The sequence below is a fragment of the Lolium rigidum genome, chromosome 6 (genome assembly GCF_022539505.1).
Source record: "Lolium rigidum isolate FL_2022 chromosome 6, APGP_CSIRO_Lrig_0.1, whole genome shotgun sequence".
NCBI classification, from domain to species: Eukaryota; Viridiplantae; Streptophyta; class Magnoliopsida; order Poales; family Poaceae; genus Lolium; species Lolium rigidum.
In genome coordinates this window covers 112341525-112354198 of record NC_061513.1, presented here as the reverse complement: position 1 = coordinate 112354198, position 12674 = coordinate 112341525, and the positions used below count along the sequence as shown (strand labels likewise).

General features: G+C 43.9%; 1 long non-coding RNA gene across 1 annotated transcript; it reads left to right on the top strand.

Annotated features, from left to right (window-relative positions):
• LOC124663584 lies at nucleotides 1–1409 on the top strand. The gene is made up of 3 exons (XR_006990402.1): nucleotides 1–47; nucleotides 167–266; nucleotides 1384–1409. It is a non-coding gene; the product is annotated as an uncharacterized LOC124663584 (long non-coding RNA).
• Nucleotides 1410–12674: the final 11265 nt, after the last annotated feature.

Here is a 12674-nt window from a genome sequence, read left to right as displayed (position 1 = left end):
AGATCTTGGTCCTGGATATCGTCGTACCTATACTGCCCGGCCTTCAGGTTGGGTTAATGTATAAGCTTGAGTACATTCTGTTTGTGAGAGAACCTGTAGGATAGTATCAACACCTAACATTTTGACACACTGATGTGTCTGATAGCTGAATTCGTATCATGTGTAGGTTCTTGTTGCAGTTCAATTCCTTGAAGGAAAGCCTTATACCATGTGGTGATGGTGGTATCATGTCCCATGCTGTTGCTCATGTTGCTTCTACAATCAAGGTGTGTTAATGCAAGTAACTTTTTACAGCTCAAAAAGAAATTACTCATGTCACAATTGTTTATGGGTTCCTTACCCTCCCCTAAGATTAGAGCTGCTGTACCTGATGCTAGGGCCAACTGTACGCAATATTCTTACTTATAATCAAATACCTTCTGCAATGGCCCTTCCTCTGGGGAAAATCTTTCATTATATTCTCCTATTGTTATTAATAAGATTATCATTTGCTCAAACAGAGCAAAGTTGCAACTTAGACTTTATTCTGAAAAAGTGTATGTTAATGACTTAGCAAGATGACTAGCTAATCGTGTATTGAATATGTCACTCTTATAAGGAGGAATACGTATCTTCTGCCTGGTTCCATATGTACTGCTACCTTGTGTTATGTTTGGCTCAGATTATGATGCTGTAGTACTGAAACCAGAGTGCAGAGTAACTTGCTTAGCATTATATTGATAAATTGTTAGAAAGTTGGCCATTGCTTCCAGCTAGTGCAGTGCAAGTTTGAATAGGTTGCCTAGAACAGTTTAGCTCTGGCAAGGAATAGCTGAAACTGAACCTGAACCTGCTTGCGCTGCCATGATTTCTAAAGCGAGTTCACACTTTCCTGAAACTGAATACACAATGTGGATAGAAAATCATGCCATACTTGAGATAGAGATAGCCGGAGAGGTAGTGCCAGTGTTGTTCCTTGCCTTCTTTGTGTTTGCTCTAGTGTGTGAGATCGACTGTTGGCATGGAGTCGTGATTAAATGGTTTACAGGTCGCATGTCTCGTGTCCGATAGAGGACTTGCTAGTCTCATGTCTAATGCTTTATGTCTCATGTCTCATGTTGCGATTAAAATTATTGGTCCTGAGCACTGATCTACTGATCTACTGCTAGTCCCATGTCTCATTTTAATACTTCAGGTCTTGCTACGTATTGAGTACTGACATTATTACAGAGTTGTATGATCGATAGGCCAATAACCTTGCATTACGCTTTGCACACTTTATAACAAGAACATGCACATGAATATCATAGCCTGTTTATTTGAAACTGCAACATGCACATTAATTCGCTCATTGTCTTCTTTGTTTTCTAACTTTGAGTTATTGCACTTCTGCAAATTTACCAGGTACTTGCAAGTGAATCCAATGCATGAAAAAACTGGTTCTGGAACTCCATATGTTGCTCTTTTTCTTAAGCTATCTAGAGAAAAGCTGAAGCAAGGTAATATTTGCAATGATGTTCCTACCCATGAGCTAATGTTTGTAATGATCTTCAACTGAACATAGCAATGCCAGTGTAGAACTGTACAAGAAGACCTCAATCCATGTCGAGCTGGAGCTGCCGACGAGACGGGGAGCAGGTCTTTCCCTCCCTGCTGCAGCACGGACTTGGCTGCAAGCTGCTGTGTCCGCGGTGCCGGTGGCAACGAGCACATCGAGCAGGTGATGCTGCTGCGGCTGCAGAAGGCAAGCGGCAGAGCGGGGAGCTGCAGCTGCTGCTTCTGCGATATGATGCCCGACAATTGAGGTCCTCTTCTACAAGTTGTGAACTACCTAATCGGGCGAGAGCTGTGGAGGCTGGTGGTCACCTCCGCGCGAGTCTGCTCCAGCGAGGCGAGCGACTGCAGCCGAACGTGGGCGTGGAGGAGGCGGCTGGGGTCAGGCCAAGTCGGGCGGGAGTTCCTCTGCATAGGGGCTCCTCCCTCCGAGAGGGAGCGGACGGCCGTGAGCCGGACGTGGGCATGGCGGAGTCGGTAGGGGGTTGCAGGCCGAGTCGGGCGGGAGCTCCTCTGCGCCCCACCGGCCCGGACAGAACAAGCGGCACAGGTCGCCCGCCTTCCGCGAGGGAGTGGATGGCGGCGGAGCTGCGTACGGCGGCGAGGGACGGCCGGGGAGGACGGATGCGGAGAAGATCGGGATTTGGATTTCAGATTGGAAGGACCAAAACGGAGAAGAATTAAATTCCTAGGGCGTTTTCTGTAAAAGTTAAAATGAATAGACGCTCCGACGTTTTCCATGGGACGGAGGGAGTAGTAAACGAACTAAAACTACGAACTAACTCTCCAACTTCTTATAAAACTGGTGCCACGACCGAGCGACAGGCATGACGAGAATTCCAGAGATTGACAATCTCCAAGTAATCTATTTCCATCACCACATCAGAAAATCCTCTGAGATTTGCAAAGATAACACCATCTCTCAATGCTAGAGCTTCAATAATAGAGGATCAGATATACCCTGATAGGGTTTACTCCAGGCTCCAAGGTAGGATGAAGATGACCGAGCCACCCCTCCCCTTCGAGCTTCACAAGACAAACCACCATCGATATTGATCTTGATTGCATTGCCATCAGGTGGCCGCCATCCATAACCAGGAAGAGATAGTGCAAATTTCTTCGGAATCTGAAGAACTGCAAGCGCTTCCTTGGCCATCTTGACAGACTGAGCAGGGTTAAAATTCCCCTTGTCATGAGTCCAGTTATTTTGAGAATTCCAAATCGCCCACATAACAGTGATTATCTTGGCGCGATCCGAGTCAGGGAACCTTGTGTCGCACGTGATATCACGAGACCAAGTAAGAGGATGGAGATTTGGTAAGTTAATATCCATCAAGGACTCTGCCTCCACCCAAAACCTCCGTGCATGTTCACATATGATAAGTGCATGTCGCAGATCTTCATTTGCCGCAAGACAGATCTTGCATCTGGCAATTGGAACAATATGTTTATGCTGCCCGTCTTAGAGCATGTGTAACAGATCCTGTATTTGCTCGCTCCGTATCGAGCGAATACAGGGCCCTGTATCAAAAAAAATTGGTACGCATGAACCATTCCGTCTAATAGATCCCTTATTTCACCCCGTATTTTTTAGAATGTAAAACCCGGGAGAATTCATAGATAGTTCTTCACATTGATCATAGATAGGGGATATACAAAATTGCGCGATCCTACTGGATCGCGACTTCTACAATGCTAGCCTAGTCGTCGAGGATGATGAGCGAAGTGGTGGCGGCGGCCTCCCGAGCCATCAGCTCCTTGACGGCAGTGATGGCTTGCGCCGCCTCCTCCGCGTCCGCCCGAGCCTTGTCGGCGGCCTCCTTCTTGGATGCGGCCACCGCCTCCAAGAAGAGGGGGTCCTCCCCCTCCTCCGCCTCCTCTTCCTCGTCGCTGGCTCGCGGCGCTCCGTCGCTGGAGCTCCCCTCCCATGTGGCCTTCCACGCGCGCCCCTTCTCCCACGGGCGCCGCCACTTCTCGAAATCGCCACCGCTCATCGGCTTCAACGGCGGGTCGACCTTGTGGTAGCGGCCGCCCTCCGCGAAGTCCTGGAGAGTCGGCGGCATCCACTCGGAGCCGACGTACTTGCACACCGCACGCCGACTCCCGGCGGCGGAGAATTTGCAGTGGCGGCGCCACGCTGATACGTCCCAAACGTATCTATAATTTTTGATGCTCCATGCTTGTTTTGTTACAATTCTTATATGTTTTATGTGCACTTTTCCACACTTCTTAGCATTTTCTGGGACTAACTTATTAACGCAGTGCCATAGTGCCAGTTCCTGTTTTCTGTTGTTTTTGTGTTTCAGAAAAGTTGTACATGAAAGTTTCTCGGAATTGGACGAAACAAAAGCCTAGAGTCTTATTTTCCGGGACGAAGACGGAGCCAGAAGGACACGCGCAAGAGAGCTGCCACGTGGCAGTACATAGGGCAGGCGCGGCCCGACCCTTGGCAGCACCTGGCCCGTGTACTAGCACCTCATCGCCTCGTTTGCTCCGCCCTTCCGCCTATTTATTCCTCGTATCGGGAAAACCCCAGAGACCCTAGCCTCCATCCACGAAAAGTTCCAACGCTGCCGTGAACCGAAACCCCAGTTCGGGAGGGTTCTGCAGTCCATCCCAGCACCCTGCCGGAGAGGGAAATCACCACCGGAGGCCTCTACATCGCCATGTCTTCATCCGAGGTGATGCGTGAGTAGTTCTCCACGGGACCATGGGTCCATAGCTGACGAGGGATCACCTCGCCTATGCATACGTATTGTAGACTTGGGTTTCGGGAGAGAGCAACGATGGAGATTCCGGGAGCGAGATTAGGCACACGACGTACCCAGCTTCGGGTCCCCTAGGTGATGGATCCCTACGTGCTGCTAGCAATCTAGTATATGATCATAAGTATGTTTACAGGGTGCCGCTATAGGCGGAGCTATGCTGTCTATCTGTTGTTCTCTCTCTATTGGGTGCCCTGGCTGGCTTTATATATGCAACCAGCCTAGGGTTTTACAAGAGTTCTAATCGACTACTTCTTCGGGTTGCCTTCTTGGGACTTCTCCATATTGCACCTTCTCCACATTGGACCGAGTCAGGTATACTAATAATGGGTACCCGAAGGGTATGCCCATGTCAATAGCAGTAGCTAGATGGTTGTCCTCTCCTTGTTGTGCTTCATGTATAGATCTTGTGAGCTGCCTAACATGATCAAGATCATCTATTTGTAATTGCTACAAGTTGGTTTGATGTGGATCCGATTTATAGAGAGATTGCTTTGGTTGAGATTATGTATTATATTATTATGATCTTGCATGCTCTCTGTTTCTAGTAGATGCTCTGGCCAAGTAGATGCTAGCGACTCCCAGAGGGAGTATTTATGCTCGATAGTGGGTTCATGCCTCTATTTAACCATGGGAAGTGACCTGTTCTCTACGGTTGTAGATGTGATGTTGCTACTAGGGAGAAAACATCGGTGTTCTATTCAAGGGTAGTTTCATCGTTTACTTTACACGCATTGCTTAAAGCGATAGTCCGTGTCTTGCAACTTAATACTGGAGGGTGTCGCGGATGCAATCCTGAAGGTGAATTATTAGTCATAGATGTAGTTGGATTATGGTCTATGTATATTATTGTAATGCACGTATACTTTCATATCATGTATTATGCACCAACCATTAGCGTAGAATCTCTGTTTGTCAATTGCCCATCTGTAATTTGTTTACCCAGCTTATTTATTTATTGGGGAGGCGCCTCTAGTGAACTGTGGACCCCGGTCCTTCTTATTTTAATTCCAATCTTCTACAACATTTTTTATTCTGTTCTCTGCAAACAATTATTCTTCCACACGGTTTGTTTAATCCTTTATTTTCAGCAAAACCATTGAGCTTGACAACCTCGCTGAAAGTTGAGGACAAAGTACTTGGTTGTTTGTGTGTAGGTCTCCATGTTGCTGTTGACGCCGGTAGTGCGCCCTGCCACGAGTTGGTTCACAACACCTCGGGAGAGAACGTTTTTCTCCTACTGGTCGATAAACCTTGGTTTCTTACTGAGGGAAAACTTCCTGCTGTGCTCATCATACCTTCCTCTTGGGGTTCCACTCAACGTTGCGCATAAATTCTCCTTCATCAACTCCACGCCCAGCACACGCCTCCTCCAACATGGCCGGCTTCGATCCGGCGGCGGGTGATAGGCTGCTCCTACGCTGTGCGCTCATGGCTGGCGGCGGTGCAAATGCGGCGGCGTGCGCGTGGGAATTTCTCGCCGGAGTGGTTATGGCTGGCGGCGGCGCACGACGGGGCTAGGGTTGGAGTGAGGGGTTGGACCCCCACTCGCACCTTCACCCTCTATTTGTAGGGGTGGCAGGGTGGGTTTGACGGCCCCGCATTCTGCCGATACGGGCCGGCCCGAATACGGGGCCTGCTAGACGTCCCATTTCGCCCTCACCCCCTATCCCGCTGGAATAATACGGGGTACCAGCGTTTTGATGGGCCTGCTAGACATGCTCTAGATTTTTTTCTGTATAAGTGCTATCCACATCGTCCCTTCTTCTCCCCATCCACTGATAGATGCGGACCTAGGGTTCTTGTGATCTACTACCTCTGGACGTTATTAATTGACGCATGGACCTGCTAATGACATGCATACGAATGCCTCCCTCCGCGTCGATTAAATCCGACCGGAGGGAGTAGTTTAGGACCAATGGTTGTTGAATCAGATTACTCTATTTTGTTTAGATTATGGGTGTTTTCCTCAGTGTTTATTTATTCCTTGAGATTTGTGCTCACCATGATAGATGAAAAGATTCATTTCTTTTTCCTCTTTATATTTAAATCTTAAAGCACAAGGGACGGAAACATACACACATGCGTGTAAGTATAAAAGTATTTTCGATATTTGATAATATATATCTTGTATTATCTTGATCAAATTTACAACCTATAAATACGTGCAAGCCTTATAAACTAGGACGGAGGGAGTAATGCACACCTTTTGCACTCATCAAAATATTTCATACATTAAGTGTGCATATGGGCACAAATGTTTCAGGCAACATGGTTATGTTATTTTCTTGGTTTATTTTTTAGGAGATGTATACATATTTTACTGATGGAATAATGTGTAGTTGGGTTTCATCTTCTTTTCTCTTAATAATGCATACCTTTTGCACTTATCAAAATAATTACAATCTTAACCTACATTTATGTAAGTTTAGCGTACATGCGCATAGTACATTATAGGAATTTCTATTTTCATGCCCTCGGTTTCTTAGTTGTGCTCAGTTTTCCCCAGCCGCTTAGTTTTTACTCAGTTCTGCCCAAATCCTTGTCTGAAACCCTCACAAGTGTTGGAACGGCCGGTTGCCCGACGGGTCAACAACTTTGACCATTATCTGCTGACTAGTGGGGCCACGTAGAGCCCGCAAAGACACATCAGACCATTGATGTCTACTGTTGGCTTCTTTTCCTGTAGACAGTGTTGGGCCTCCAAGAGCAGAGGTTTGTAGGACATCAGCAAGTTTTCCCTTAAGTGGATCGCCCAAGGTTTATCGAACTCAGGGAGGAAGAGGTCAAAGATATCCCTCTCAAGCAACCCTGCAATCACGATACAAGAAGTCTCTTGTGTCCCCAACACACCTAATACACTTGTCAGATGTATAGGTGCACTAGTTCGGCGAAGAGATAGTGAAATACAAGTAATATGGATGTATATGAGTGGTAATAGCAATCTGAATGAAATATGGCAGCGAGTAAGCATGCAACGTAACTTGTTGGAAACGGTGTTTCAATGCTTAGAAACAAGGCCTAGGGATCATACTTTCACTAGTGGACACTCTCAACATTGCAATCATAAAGGAATATAAATAAGCACTTCACTATGCTATTCCGAATTACTCTCCGGCAAGATAACGAACTCTAATTCATCATGTAGGCAAACCTTAAAGATGTATTCCCAAGTACTAATAAACACCCCACGCTGTCACTGTGAGCATTCATAGGAGGTACTAACACACCACAATTTCATAGAGACATCCAACTCAAATCATAACTCAGTGAATAAGTATTCTGTAAAATATAGCCTAAGAGACTCACACGGTGCACACACTGTCACCTTTACACACGTGGGACAAGGAGTCTCCGGAGATCACATAAGTAAAATCCACTTGAATAGCATAACGACATCTAGATTACAAAGCTCATCATATGAATCTCAATCATGTAAGGCAGCTCATGAGATCATTGTATTGAAGTACATGGGAGAGAGAGATTAACCACATAGCTACCGGTACAGCCCTTAGCCTCGATGGAGAACTACTCCCTCCTCATGGGAGACAGCAGCGGTGATGAAGATGGCGGTGGTGTCGATGGAGATGCCTTCCGGGGGCACTTCCCCGTCCCGGTAGGGTGCCGGAACAGAGACTCCTGTCCCCCAGATCTTGGCTTCGCGATGGCGGCGGCTCAGGAAGGTTTCTCGTACCGTGGCTTATTCGTATCGAAGATTTAGGTCAGGGAGGCTTATATAGGCGAAGAGTCGGAGTCGGAAGGGCCACGGGGAAGCCACACACCAGGGGGGCGCCTCCCCCTTGGTCGCGCCGCCACCACGTGTGGTGGCCCTGGGCCTCTCCTCTGGCCCCTCTTCGGTGCTCTGGAAGCTTCCTTGAAATATAAGATGTTGGGCGTTGATTTCGTCCAATTCCGAGAATATTTTCTTACTAGGATTTCTGAAACCAAAAACAGCAGAAAACAGGAACTGGCACTTCGGCATCTTGTCAATAGGTTAGTTCCAGAAAATGCATAAAAATAACATAAAGTGTGTATAAAACATGTAGGTATTGTCATAAAACAAGCATGGAACATAAGAAATTATCGATACGTTGGAGACGTATCAGCATCCCCAAGCTTAGTTCCTACTCGTCCTCGAGTAGGTAAACGATAACAAAGATAATTTCTGAAGTGACATGCTACCAACATAATCTTGATCCAATAATGATGTAAAGCATATGAACTGAGATCAAATCACTCAAAGCAAATGTCTATATTGATATAAGAGATGATAATGCAAGAGTTAAACAAGCTAGAAGTTTTCATGAACTATTGCTTTAAAGACATGAAACCGTACAAAGTTCATTAAAGATGTGTTAAGTATTCAGCGTAGAAGTTCTATCCTTCATTCCAAGCATCAAGTAAATTTTCACAACATAAGAAGGATTCAATCAAGTAAACATAAACATGAACGTCATGAATCAACTGTTTCGAAGTCTACTCAACCGGTGAGCGCAAGCATTTGGTATTAGCACCAGGATGTTATGGCATAAAGAACGTTAATGGGGGTTTGGAAGGCCAAATGGAAGAAAGTCTTACAAAGCTATAAGTGATCATTAGACAAGAGGAAGTCTTATGATCGAAGCTATGCAAGGAGTAGTGATTGCCATGCAACGGATGCACATAGAGCTATATGTGTATGAAAGCTCTCCAATGAAACTAGGGGGTGCATCCAACTTGGTTGCTCACGAAGACCTAGAGCACTTTTGAGGAAGCTCATCATTGGAATATACAACCCAAGTTCTATAGTGTAAATTCCCCACATAGTTATACTAGTAAAACATGAAAACTCTCTCATATGGAGTGTAGGTACTAAACATGAGCACAAATGATGACTATGAATAATGCAGGTGCTAAAACATGAGCACAAGTGTGGATAAAAGATAGTAATGCTGCCCCCTTTTTCTTTATTCTCTTTTTTTCTTTTTCTTTTTCTTTTCTATTTTTTTTCTTTCTTTTCTTTTTCTCTTTTTGATGGCCTCCATGGCTCTTTTCACTTTTAGGGGCAACATCCTAATATGACAACACACTTTTTGGTACAAATAACTCATAATGAATAAAACATGATGTATGAAACTCGTATGCCTCTCGCAGTGTAGCAGGATGTGCAATGATCTAGCGTAACATGGGTAAACCACACATCAGCTGTATAGAATCATGCAAAGCAATATGTAAATGATAAATGACAACATGTAATGTAAAATGGAAGTTGCATGGCAATATATCTCGGAACAACTATGGAAATGCTGTGGTAGGTAGGTATGGTGGCTGTTTTGAGGAAGATGTATGGCTTATGTGTAGGAGAACAAGAGAAAGCCCTCCCACGGGTTTGGATGTACTGGCGAAGTATGCACAATTCTCAAGGTGAGCAAAAGGCAATGCATAGTACCGAAGAGGCTAGCAAATTTGGATGGTGGAAGTGCCAAAAACCGTAGCTTAACATTAGTCAAAAAGAACTCACAAGCTTATTGCAAACAACTAGCAGGTTCATCATTAAGAGCATGATTAAACTTTACTCCAAGGAGGGCCGTTCACGGTGGCACAAGTACCCCGCCAGCTCCCTCGACCTTCAGCACAACTTAGTTATTACGATGAACTCTCATACATGGAAAGCTATCAAGTTCAACTACACCTTCAACTATTTAAATAGAGTTTGTAGTACGGCACAAGCTTAAAGACAACAATCCACTACTAATTTTAACTTATTTATCCAGCAAGCCTTACCATCTAAATACCTCAAAACGTTTGCAAAGAATCAAGTTATCAAAGCTCAATGATCTACAAGATTATGCAAGTGTTTCATTATACCACTACCACATGCAACATTTCCTGAACCGACCAAATAACAATGAACGAAGCAGTTTCAACCTTCGCCATGAACATTAAAAGCTAAGAACACATGTGTTCATATGAACCAGCGGAGCGTGTCTCTCTCCTACACAAGCATTTATTCAGAGAATGAAAATAACAAAAACGAAAATAAAAGCACACAAACGCTCCAAGTAAAGTACATAAGATGTGACGGAATAAAAATATAGTTTCAATAGAAGAAACCTGATAAATTGTTGATGAAGAAGGGGATGCCTTGGGCATCCCCAAGCTTAGACGCTTGAGTCTTCTTGAAATATGCAGGGATGAACCACGGGGGCATCCCCAAGCTTAGACTTTTCACTCTTCTTAATCATATATCATCCTCCTCTCTTGACCCTTGAAAACTTCCTCCACACCAAACTCAAAACAAACTCAAAACAAACTCATTAGAGGGTTAGTGCATAATCAAAAACTCATATGTTCAGAGGTGACACAATCATTCTTAATACTTCTGGACATTGCACAAAACTTCTGAAAGTTAATGGAACAAAGAAATCCATCCAACATAGCAAAAGAGGCAATGCGAAATAAAAGGCAGAATCTGTCAAAACAGAACAGTCCGTAAAGACGAATTTTTTAGAGGCACTAAACTTGCTCAGATGAGAAAACTCAAAACTAATGAAAGTTGCATACATATCTGAGGATCACGCACGTAAATTGGCAGATTTTTCTGAGTTACCTACAGAGAACACTGCCCAAATTCGTGACAGCAAGAAATCTGTTTCTGCGCTGAAATCCAAATCTAGTATCAACCTTCTATTAGAGACTTCACTTGGCACAACAATGCAATAAAATAAAGATAAGAAGAGGTTACTACAGTAGTAACAACTTCCAAGACACAACAAAACAGTAGCAAAATAAAAACATGGGTTATCTCCCAAGAAGTGCTTTCTTTATAGCCATTAAGATGGGCTCAGTAATTTTAATGATGCACTCGCAAGAAATAAGAGTTGAAGCAAAAGAGAGCATCAAAAAGCAAATTCAAAACACATTTAAGCCTAACCCACTTCCTGTGAAAAGGAATCTTGTAAATAAACAAGTTCATGAAGAGCAAAGTGACAAGCATAGGAAGATAAAACAAGTGTAGCTTCAAAAATTTCAGCATATAGAGAGGTGTTTTAGTAACATGAAAATTTCTACAACCATATTTTCCTCTCTCATAAAGATTTTCAGTAGCATCATGAACAAACTCAACAATATAACTATCAAGTGAAACATTCTTATCATGAGTCTCATGCATAAAATTATTACTACTCCCAACATAAGCATAGTCATTCTTATTAATTGTAGTGGGAGCAAATTCAACAAAGTAGCTATCATTATTATTCTCATCAAATGTAGGAGGCATAGTATAATCATAATAAAATTTACTCTCCATAGTAGGCGGCACCAAAAGACCACTATCATTATAATCATCATAAATGGGAGGCAAAGTATCATCAAAGAAAATTTTCTCCTCCATGCTTGGGGGACATCAAAATATCATGCTCATCAAAACCAGCTTCTCCAAGCTTAGAATTTTCCATATCATTAGCAACAATGGTGTTCAAAGCGTTCATACTAATATCATTGCTACTAGCATGCAAAATAGGTTTTTTAATTTTCGCATCAAACAATCCATGTCTTAACTCAGGAAATAGCTTAAAAAGCTCACTGTTACTTTCCATTATGCCTAACTAGTGAAAAATAAAACAAGAAACAAAAAGATGCAATTGCAGGATCTAAAGGAAATAGCTTCGAGCACTCACAACGGCGCCAGAAAATAACTTAGTTACCTGGGACCGGAGTGTGAATGCCTTTTACCTTTCCTCCCCGGCAACGGCGCCAGAAAATAGCTTGCTGTCTACTGTTGGCTTCTTTTCCTGTAGACAGTGTTGGGCCTCCAAGAGCGAGAGATTTGTAGGACAGCGAGCAAGTTTTCCCTTAAGTGGATCACTCAAGGTTTATCGAACTCGTGGAGGAAGAGGTCAAAGATATCCCTCTCAAGCAACCCCGCAATCACGATACAAGAAGTCTCTTGTGTCCCCAACACACCTAATACACTTGTCAGATGTATAGGTGCACTAGTTCGGCGAAGAGATAGTGAAATACAAGTAATATGGATGTATATGAGTGGTAATAGCAATCTGAATGAAATATGGCAGCGAGTAAGCATGCAACAGAACTTGTTGGAAACGGTGTTTCAATGCTTAGAAACAAGGCCTAGGGATCATACTTTCACTAGTGGACACTCTCAACATTGCAATCATAAAGGAATATAAATAAGCACTTCACTATGCTATTCCGAATTACTCTCTGGCAAGATAACGAACTCTAATTCATCATGTAGGCAAACCTTAAAGATGTATTCCCAAGTACTAATAAACACCCCACGCTGTCACTGTGAGCATTCATAGGAGGTACTAACACACCACAATTTCATAGAGACATCCAACTCAAATCATAACTCGGTGAATAAGTATTCTG